A 10,604-nucleotide genomic window follows, 5' to 3' on the forward strand; every position below is an offset into this window, starting at 1 on the left:
CCAGGTTTGATGCCATACTCAGAGCACTGCAACACTACAGCAACAAAACCAGTCCCTCAATACAAGAATGATAGCTTTCCAGTAAATAAGGCAGTCATCAGTGAGTCTGTAGATGACTGAGGAGACTGATCTAAGATCCACATGTTCAACTGCAGATGTGACAAATAGTTTGGGGAGGAAGAAGCAGATCCTGGTGATGTCAGGTCACATCTCTTTCCCTTTTTCTGTCTCATCTATCTGCCTCCATAGTGAGGAGGCTTCACTCAAAATGATCGATGCCTTACTGTATATAATGGTGCCATTGGGTATGATTCAGTGCTTGAGTCTTCCAGGCGTTGATGTTAATAACAAATTTCCTTAAATTGTCCCTGAATCTTTTTTTGGCCCTCCTCTACAGCAGTGATGACCAGTGAATTGGGAGTATAGGATCTGTTTTGGGAGCCAGTTGTAAGGCATCCTTAGGACATGACTTTTCCTGGTGGTGTTTGCTTGAGCCAGAACACTGGCATTTGCTCTTCTGTCCTCCCAACTGATTTGGGGTATTTTCCAAAGATGTCACTGATGGTAATGTTCCAAAGCCTTCAGGTGTTTCTGGTGTGTCATCCAAGTTTCATACCCATACAACATGATAGGAATGACAACAGCCTGGAAGATGAGAAGTGTGGTTTGGGCCTTGATGTCACGATCATCAAAGACATGATTTTGGAGAGCCAAAGACAGCACTGGCAGATTTTATCCAGTGTTGAACAGACTGTCATTTTTGTTTTTGAGAAAGGGGGCTATGCAGGTAGGAGAATCCTTGCATTCTCCAAGGATTGCCTTCTAATTGTAACGTGTGGAGGAGCAGCTGGTTGGTTTGGGGTTGGTTGGTAAAGGAACATATGTTTGTAGTTGTATTGTTATACAGATGTCATCATAACAAAGTGGTGTCAGTAGAAGCACATCACTACAAATGCTGCAAACGGTCCTAATGAAAATCTGATGTAGTGCTGAAAATAACTATATATTTTAAAACTGCAAAGCTTCTAGGTTTCTGGGAAATAGCTGTTAAAACTCATGATTGCTGGAACACATTCAAAATCATTTTCAATTGAAGCTGTTGCTGTCTCTCTGGGTTTCAGTGGGACATCTCTCAGTGACCGAGAGGCCAGCTATTCTCAGTTTTAAACATGAGTTCTGGAAGAAGTCAAGTGGCTGGGGAATGAAGAAGAAATAAGGATCAGAAATGGATGAGGAGTTGAGATGGACAAAAATCAAAACCTAAGGAGGACTCTCATATATAAAAGAAGAAAAGGAGAGAGGGTAAGTTGCATGGAACAGGAAGGAGGGGAGGATGGCAGGTTTAAAGGGAAGAGTGAGAAAGAGAGAGAGAATCAGTACCTGTGAATCATGTTAAGCTTGAAAAAATATTTAAGCTGCAAACAATTAAATTAAACGTCCTCCAAATGTAAGGCTTTTTCTATTGTGAGATTCAGATGACATGCCAAATGTTTGAGTGACTGCTCTCAATTTATGATACTCCCAAGACCCACACTCCTCTGGGAAATGAAAGCATTAGGTACCTAGCATGTCCTGTGAGATTCCAATGGGGTGGAAGGATTAGGTTCTTGATATGCACAATGGGGTCTATATGATGCTTTGTATTGTAAAATATGCTTTGCCTAAAGGTAAACAACAAAACAAAACACGCAGAAAACCAGAAGCCAGGAACATGATGAATGAAGAGGACAATGTTAGAGAAATCTAGCTGGAGGATTTGGAAACATTCATGCCTTGAGTTTTGAGTAACTGTGAACTATACACCCAGAATATATCAGCACTGCCTCTTTAAATGCAATACCCTTTCCCCTTTTTTCATTTAGTTATCTCCTTTTCTGCTCTGTGGCTCAATCTGCATATGTTATTGGCCTTGACTCCCAGGGCTGCCACCTCAATCTGTAGTAGCTAATAGTACAACCTCACACATGGCACTGGGACCAGGCTCAGGTTAACAAGGAATCCAAAAGCAAATGGCTGGGGGAGGTTGCTATAAAATCACTGCTTGAACATTCAGACTGTGATTTTTTTTCACATTTGCATGGAGGAAGCAAAGCTTTTAGTCTCAGTGATTCAGTCAAATGCATTAAAAAGATGAACATTTTAGTTAATGTTCTAAGAAGATTTCTAAAAGCAGTTTTGATTGTGTACTATTAGCATTAATTAATTTCTATACTGAGACCAGCCGTTATATTAGTAGAATGCATATTTTAATCAATTTCTACTTGCTGTTTTGTGCAAGTTAAAGGTAGCTTTGTGGTTTGTGCCTAGTTTATACAGTGCATTTAACTCAATGTGCCTTAGGTAATGCTTGTCTGAGGTTCAATGTATACTCTAATCAGAGCATGATACAAGAATTATGAATGAAACCCCTACAAGTAATGGGGTTGTTTTCATTTTGGACTGTAGTAGAATATACCTTCTCTAAACAGGTGCTTGAATGCATTATTAACCAACACAATACACAACTGCACTGTCATCAAAAGCAGGCATAAACAGTTAGGATTAAATCTCTTTTCAATGGCAGCTTACCTGCATTTGAAAGCAGGTTGTTTGATACACATTTGCAGTCATTCTGTTACTGGTAAATTTAAAAGGATGCTGTCAAGTGATTTTTATAGTTACTAGGGTTTTTATTTAAAAAAAACAACTATTGTTTGTTATGAACAATACAAAACAGAGTCAAAATAAAACATCTTCCCAATATTTTTCCTTTCCTCCTTCATTTGCCAGATACTGATGTTATTTTATTTGTGTTTCTGAACAGTTAGATATTAGCACGGCACCAGTGTTTATTCTCTTGTTTATTCACAATCATCACTGATAGGTGGCCAGATGTCCTACTTCTACAGAAACAAAGTTCTTGGACTTTCTACCTTATCCCACCTCATGCTACTTTGCCCCACGGAGCCTTTTACCTCCCTTTCCCTAGTGCTCCTGTGCTTCCATGCACAGCAATGCCTGCCTCACTGCCAGGCAATTTTGCTCTTCCTTGCTTTGCAGATGTCAAGTCCACTCACTACTGCAAGGGTGAGAAGTGTGAAGAATTGTGCAGAATCCCAGAATCCATCCCTCCCGGCCCAGTCTCATAAGAGGTTCTTCTGCCATTTGTGGGAATCTCCTCAATATCTTTAGCCTTAACCTGGAGAGTTAACCTGGAGACCTGCAAGGCAATGGAAGGAGAAATCAAGAAGGCATTAAAAGAGAGATGGAAAAAAATGTTAGTTACTGAGAGAACCTTTGATAAAGGGAAGTCTTTAAAAGTAATAGCTTCTCAGCTACCTCCAGCTCTTCCTCTATGATCAGTCAGGCTCTCCTCAACCACACCTCCCTGAGAGCTTAGATGATCCCAGAAGCACTCAGGATCTCCAGTTTCATCTCCTATGTCAGGAATTCAGTGCCCTTACTGGGAGCACCTGCAGCTACCAGCGTTATCTCCCCTTCAACTTTCAAGGAGCTCTCCTCACTTCTGTACCCTGACCATACTCCTTAGCAGCATCTTCAGCCTCTCCCAAAATTATCACATATGAAAGACTTGAGAATGCTTTCTGTTCCCTTCTCCCTCCTCTGCCCAATGTGACTCTTCCACTCCATTTTTCACAACCTTTCCCACCACAGTCTACTATCATCACAATTACTTTACCTGTTCCTACAGGTCCCAAGTGAGATGAGAAGTCCACTGTGCAAGGCACTGCATGCATCATACCACACCACATCATATCACACCCACACCCATACCCACACCCACTCACCCACCCACACCCACACCCACAAATACCATTCCAAGCATTTGTGAGATCTAACCCTTTCTTAGATTGGGTTAACCCATTCTCAGTCTAGGTTAGTATACCTCCTCTGGTGAACTAACTTAGATTGGTGTGCCATTTGGGGGGCAATTTAAGGCCTTTGAACAGAATGATTAGGCATGCATATTGACCTAACCCAGGTAAGTCAATCTAAATGCAGTGCCTCGACATACCCCAAAAGGCAAAAAGCACCTTTTCCGTCAGAAAAAGTGCTGACATGAAGCCCGTAATGGCCTAAACTTGGGAAGGACTTAATGCCTGCCACTGTATTGTTCAAAAGACCTGAGGTAATAAGTTATGCTTGGTAACTGTGTTTTTCCTGTATTAGTAAGTTATTATTACATATATAAACTGGACGTATTTGTCTTAAAAAAAATCAGTAATCACATCAGCTCACACAACACAATGTTAAGTATTAGAAAAACCTAAATAAAAAGCTTAATAGTTGATGGCAATATTCCACACAAGGCTACTGATTGAAAGGATTTTGAGAACAAAGGGCACTGAAAGTTCAATGCAATCACTGTGCCTTTATACCTGACCACCACTCCAAGCCATTTAGGCTTTTCACTAGCATGAAAACGTTGCTCACCTGTCCTCACTTAACGTCTGGTATCAACATAAGACAAAAATGATTCATGCTCTGCAGTCCATGCCCACCCACTCTTTGTGTTCCCTGCTCAGCTGGCTAAGTGTAGAAAGGTTTGTGAGTGTTAAAGTCATCCATCCCATGGGAAATGAACTGAGGCCACCACTGAATGCACATGGATGGGAATAACTTTCCATTCTTATGTGGACATGATTCCAGTCAGTCACCTAGAAATGAGAGCTGCACTAGCTCATCACTACTTCCCTGAGCCAACCAGTCTCTATCTCATAAGATTTAACCAGCTTCTACTTTCCCAGTATTTAAATTAAACATTTAAATTACCTGCTACTTTGCAATATTGCACATGGTTTCTCCAGATTTTTTCCAAACAAACAGAGTTAGTAAAAAAAAAAAAAAAACACTCTCAGTATTAAATCTATATCTTAATTAATCATAAGCTATCTTAAGTATATGAAAATTAAGGAATTTCAAAGTTACAATTTTTCTCTCCATTTCAAAGATACAATATGAGAAAGAGAGCAGTTAGACTTAAAAAGAAAAATTTATGAGTATTTCCCTCTTGGTGCCCCTTCCAGTGCTTCCTAATTAAGGACAAGCCAATACTGTATCATGCACCAATCTGGTATTTATTAACAAAGCTAGTCATGATTTTTAACTGATTATTGCTTAGAGGATCCTCCCCTCATTAATATAAATGAATTAGGAGGAATAGTGCCAAATGTTTCAAATGGGAATTAACATGAGACTGGAAGGTATAATTAGTTGAAAACGCTAAAGACATCAAAGTATTAATTTGTGTGTGTGTGTGTGTGTGCGCGCGCACGTACACACCATATTTATACTATATATTCATATATTATGTGTATGTATACATAGTGAACACATAGATTTAGATAGAGATTATAAGTAGATACATATCCTTTTATTATATATCTATACCAAGATACCCTGAAGCTGACAAACACAATTTATCAGGCTGAAGGAGAATTACAAAATCCTGTAACCAAAAATAGAGAGGTGTCCACACAGGAAAACTCTGATAATGTAAGTCAATTATGGGAAAAAGTTGCTGGGTCAGACTCTGTTCTAGTTACAATACTAAAACTGCATTTTCCATTTTTTTCTTCGAGTCACAGAATCATACTATTCTCCCTCCACACTTTTAACAGGCTATATTGCCGGACAAAGGATTTTATAGATATCTGAATATATTTATATGCTGTCTGTGTGCATGGACTTGCTTGAGTACAACCTCAGTGAGCTGTATCATTTCACCACAGGCAACAATTTTGCCCTATTTCTGTGATATTTAGATGTGTTTCATACTTTGGTCAGCACTTGTGGTCTCATTTACTGATGTTCTGGAAAGTCTCTCAGTCAAATTTCAGGATACAGAATTCCTTGGAAAAAGGGAAGAGGCATTGGAAAACTAACCTGGGTGTTTAAATAAAAGTATGTAAAGACATTTAACAGACAACTACGATGTTCTGCCCAGGGCTCAGTTTATCATTTCCATTTCTGCTAAGATATGGTGCTCTCACACATCATTCCCAGAAGCCTGAGTAGAAGCTACTCAATAATGTGAAGAGATATTAAGACCTGAGCAAATCACCAGTAGAACATCAACCGCCCTATCAGCCAGCCCCCGTGCTGCCATTTCATAGGGTTACTGACTGGACCAACACCTGTGGCACTGGATGATTAGTACTGGGATAAAAGGTAGCCCACATGACTTGCAGAGAAAGCCTTGATCTGGCAGGCGGAAGCAAACTATAAGAAACATCTGAAACTGGTAATGTGCATCCTATAGTCAGGAGCAGAACCTCAGATCTAAGACCCTTCATATTTTGGGAGAGAATGGCTTTCAAAGCCTATATCTGAACCTATCATGCTGGTTTGGCACATACAAACCTTAAAGAAAAGTCTTTTTCTAGTTTAATTTTAAGTGTACCCAAAAAACCGAGTGAAAAGCAGTTCTAAACTAGTTATCACCTGCAATGGCTGCACTCTTGTGAGAATTGGCAGAACTTGAAAGACTCCCTCTAACACTGACACCAAGGATTGGCACCACACATTCAGATATAAACCTGGATTCTGCTCTGGGATTAGCCTCAAACTTTAAGCACAATCGGTAGCATTCACCCAGTCTGAAGTGGGTTCAAAACCCAGTGTCTTAGTTCCTCTCTATTGTCCAGTTGTAGCTGTCTCCACCGTACTCATGAAGAAGTTTACAGACAGGGGAAACTGAAATATAGGCAACTTTCCCCCTCTTCAATTAAGAGAATTTCATAGCATGCCAACCTTCTGGCTCTGTTGTGTTGTGCATCTCATTTTGCATCTTGTTACACTTTTAAATATTATGGGTATTGAGAAATGTTATGGGTGTAAGCAATTCAAGGCAAGAACTGTATTTCCTTTGTGTTTCTGCAGCACCAGGTACAGTGGGATTATGATCCTGATTTAGGTCTTTAAGCATGAATGCAATAAAGATAGCAAGTAATGGTAACATAGGTAAGCAACACAAATATAAATATCCTTATCACTATAAGTTATTTTAATAGAAAAGAAATGTCAGGCTTATTGTGTTTGCTCAGTGAAGGTTACCCTTCGTGGACTGACTTATATAACAGCCACTTGTGGTCATAACTGCTTCCCTGGTATTTTAACCTTCAGGATTTCTGTTCCTCTAAATATCTAATTAGTACTGCTTTTTTAATGGTTTTATAAAAGCATCTTGGCATGTATGCAGAGAATGGCCAAGTGCCAAAACACCATAACGTGCAGCAACAATAATGACTCTGTCTCTGTACTGACTCTGTATGATAGAGCATTATCCAAAAATAAAGCACAAATCCAACAGGACAGATCACATTTCCACAGGACCACATAAACATAAGTAATCATGGACTTTGTTTGATTATATACTCATATATACCCTTCATTCCTGCCCCTTCCCCTCCCTACACTGCCGCTTGCGCTGAGACAAATTTTACTCTTTACTTTCTTTCTTCTCTTCTGACACTGAAAATAGTAGGTATTGCCTTAATGCACATTAGTCAAGTCTTACCATCCCCACCTTTATGGCTATGTTGAAACAACTTCAAGTGAAATACTGCACTCACTTCTTAATGCACACAGGACATTTTAAGAGGTGTAGTGAGAATCAATATAATGTCACCAACAGATACCTAACTATAGATATTGGGTTAGAGCAGTGCAAGGGATGTTCAGCAGATGCAGACCCCACTGCAGTCAGGCAGTAGCAGTGGCTGTTCTGATGCTTCGAACCTTCCCTCATCTCCTACAGATCTCTCCCATGCAGAGGCCCTTTTTTGACTATATCTAAGACCCCATATAAATGGTGTGAATCTCAACAGAGGCCTAGATTTTGCTATATATTTGAAGCTTTTTGTATCTAAAGCTTGTCATGTCTCCAAACCCTAAAGGCAATTTAGCCAGTCATGGAAGTCTCCAGAGATAGATGTTCTTCAGTGGTGCAGCATCACAACTTCCCTCATCTTCTTCTCTGTGGATGTTGCATGAATGGTGCCTATCCTTGAATCCTTGCAATCCCTAGAATGCCCCTTTGCAGCCATTGGCAGCCCACATCATTTAGAGCTCTGATGTGCTGCAAGGGTGGTTAACAATCAGTGTGTGCTCAAACCTCCCTCCTGATTTTCACTGTCTTGCCTTCAGTGGAAAATTTAGGCCTTAATATATACAACAAACAGGCAGCCTCCATCTTTAATTAATACCTATAAGCTCTACAGATTTATTGGGAACACACAGAAAACATTTTACTTATGAGGATACTACTGATTCTAATAAAGCTAATACCCAACAAACTGTCCTTGTATGGCTGATAACTCTACATATGACTTTCCCACTAACTCAGTGATGGAAGAATGTGGGAGTGAGGCTGTTCTTCATATACTTCTCTCCCATGTCTTACTGGGAATTTTTTAAGGAAACGCCAATGCTTTAATATCATTTTTGGCTTTTTGAATGAACTACTGAAGCAACTGAGTTTTTGCATCAGTGGTCCCCAGCCTTCATCCATTGGGCAACAATACCCATCAAATAAAGCTCTGTGAGAAACACCATACTTTGCCCCCTGTCAACCTCAGCTGTAACTTTTACATTTCTTGTGGTTTGCCCATGAGCCATGTGTTGAAGACCACTGCTTTAGATACTTCTCCAAACCTTTTGAAGTTCACCACTCACTAATGATAAGGTGGGATTACAGCATCATAAATAAGCATCATAAATGTCTATACTTAGCATGCATGATAGCAATAGAAAATGCTAGCTAAAAATATAATGCACTGAGCAAAAAGATTTCCCCTGGAAATTCAATTTCCAGGGTTTTACTATAGGATATTTTTCTGCACAAGTTTAAGTCATCAGCCTATGTACTCCTGAGACTACTTTCTAGTAAAAGCAAATAGCTGATGCTTGAGAAAATGCTCCCTTCCCTTCCCGTTCCTGTAATATGTGTCTAAGTGTTCTGTGCTGAATTCAGGAAAAAAGTTCTTCTTGAGCTCTGCACCTGTCTGGATTACACTCTGATTATTGACTGCATTTGCCTTATCTGAGTATTCAGATATAAAGTCCTGCATTGGGGCACAACATAAACCTAGGAAAGGGTCTCTGGAGGGCATTTCTTCTTTGGTTTGTCCAAATCTAGTTGAAAAATCTGAAGGAGATACCCTCATGACACTAAATCACTCACTGACATTGAATTTCCACTGGCTAAAAATGGCTGCAAGGCACCAATAATAACTTCTCTGATAACTAAAATCCCAGGATGAACAGAATGGTTTGGGTTGTATCCTACATGTAGCCCCATTTAGCCTTTTATGGACTATAAGAGCATGTGAATTTACATAATGAGGGACCTTCAGTAGGTAGGTCATTAACCCATACAATGGGGCACAGGGTTCTGACAAATTTAAAAGACAAATAGAAACAATGAATGGACTTCAAGGACCATCGATTTGGAAGGGAAATGTTATGTTCCACTCCATTCCATCTACATCCTACTAACAAAAAGCAGAGGCCTAGCATGTCTGGGACTGAAATCATCAACGTATAACCTGCTAAGCAGTCTACCTCCTATATCAAACAACAGTGTGTAGTAACAGGTATACATGTCAGAATTCAAACCCCCTTTTAACATGCTACAGGGCTGAGACTTCTATACCCCAATGGCACATCTACAAACCACGTGAGAGGGAGTAACAAAGAAAATTAAAAGAAAGCTCAATAATAAGGCTGCCTTTCAAAATATATAACATTAACTCAGATTAAATGGATTCCAGAACAGTGCATGTTCTACTCTGGCAATTGCTACTGCCATGCGGGGCATTTAAATCCTGGTTTTAGAAAGGAAAAGAAAAAAAGTTCAAGGTAAACCATTTATAAATACACCAGAAGTATGAAGATAGCAACCAAGTCTGTTACTTGATATTCAATTGTTCTCAAAACTTTAGTGGGCTTTTCTCTTTTCTTGGGGATTCTATAGTGCTACAATCAAACACTTGACAACCATTTTCAAGCAATTTTGCATGATTTCCATAGTGAAGAAGCATTAAATGTAAAATTCCATGCAGCCCATCAAATTCTGCTCATTTTGCTATTTTTTCCAGCATAAACACCATAGACCAGTGTCCTTAAGTATAGCACAATACCATATTATTTTTCCCATCCTTTTTTTCCTGCACAGGAAATGCAGAGCTTTTATATATTTTCTTATTTGACATCCTTGTGGATGTAATATCTCTTGAATATGTAAAATGGCACAATCAAATGTAGGAACAACAACATTTTGGAGTGCATATGACTGAGGTGTGTTCAGATATATCTACCTATCCCATAAAGCATTTAAATTCTCTTCATGTACTGCTTATAGTAAATAAGATTTTTAACACTATTTCTCGAGTCCAAAATACACAAATCAAGTCAATGTATGTTAAAATGTTAAGCATGACTATGAAATAAAAACATACATTCAAAAAAGCAGGCAATCACATAGTACAATGGCAAGTCATCTTAATGGCATAGTAAGAAGAAAACCACATGAATATTAGATAAACATTGCATACTTTTGGTATTATCTTTAGTACCACAATTGTTCTAGTAAAGGGAAGGAG

At 39.2% G+C, this 10,604-nt stretch overlaps 1 long non-coding RNA gene across 1 annotated transcript in view; it reads right to left on the minus strand.

Annotated features, from left to right (window-relative positions):
- Window positions 1-1,342: 1,342 nt before the first annotated feature.
- The window catches only part of LOC109298471, a 183,050-nt gene continuing 173,788 nt past the window's right edge, over window positions 1,343-10,604 (minus strand). Inside the window, exon 5 of the long non-coding RNA XR_002097618.1 lies at window positions 1,343-3,199. This is a non-coding gene — a long non-coding RNA (uncharacterized LOC109298471). The remainder of the gene's footprint in view (window positions 3,200-10,604) is intronic.

The sequence above is a fragment of the Gavialis gangeticus genome, unplaced genomic scaffold, assembly GCF_001723915.1.
Source record: "Gavialis gangeticus isolate Ggan-Ray unplaced genomic scaffold, GavGan_comp1, whole genome shotgun sequence".
NCBI classification, from domain to species: domain Eukaryota; kingdom Metazoa; phylum Chordata; order Crocodylia; family Gavialidae; genus Gavialis; species Gavialis gangeticus.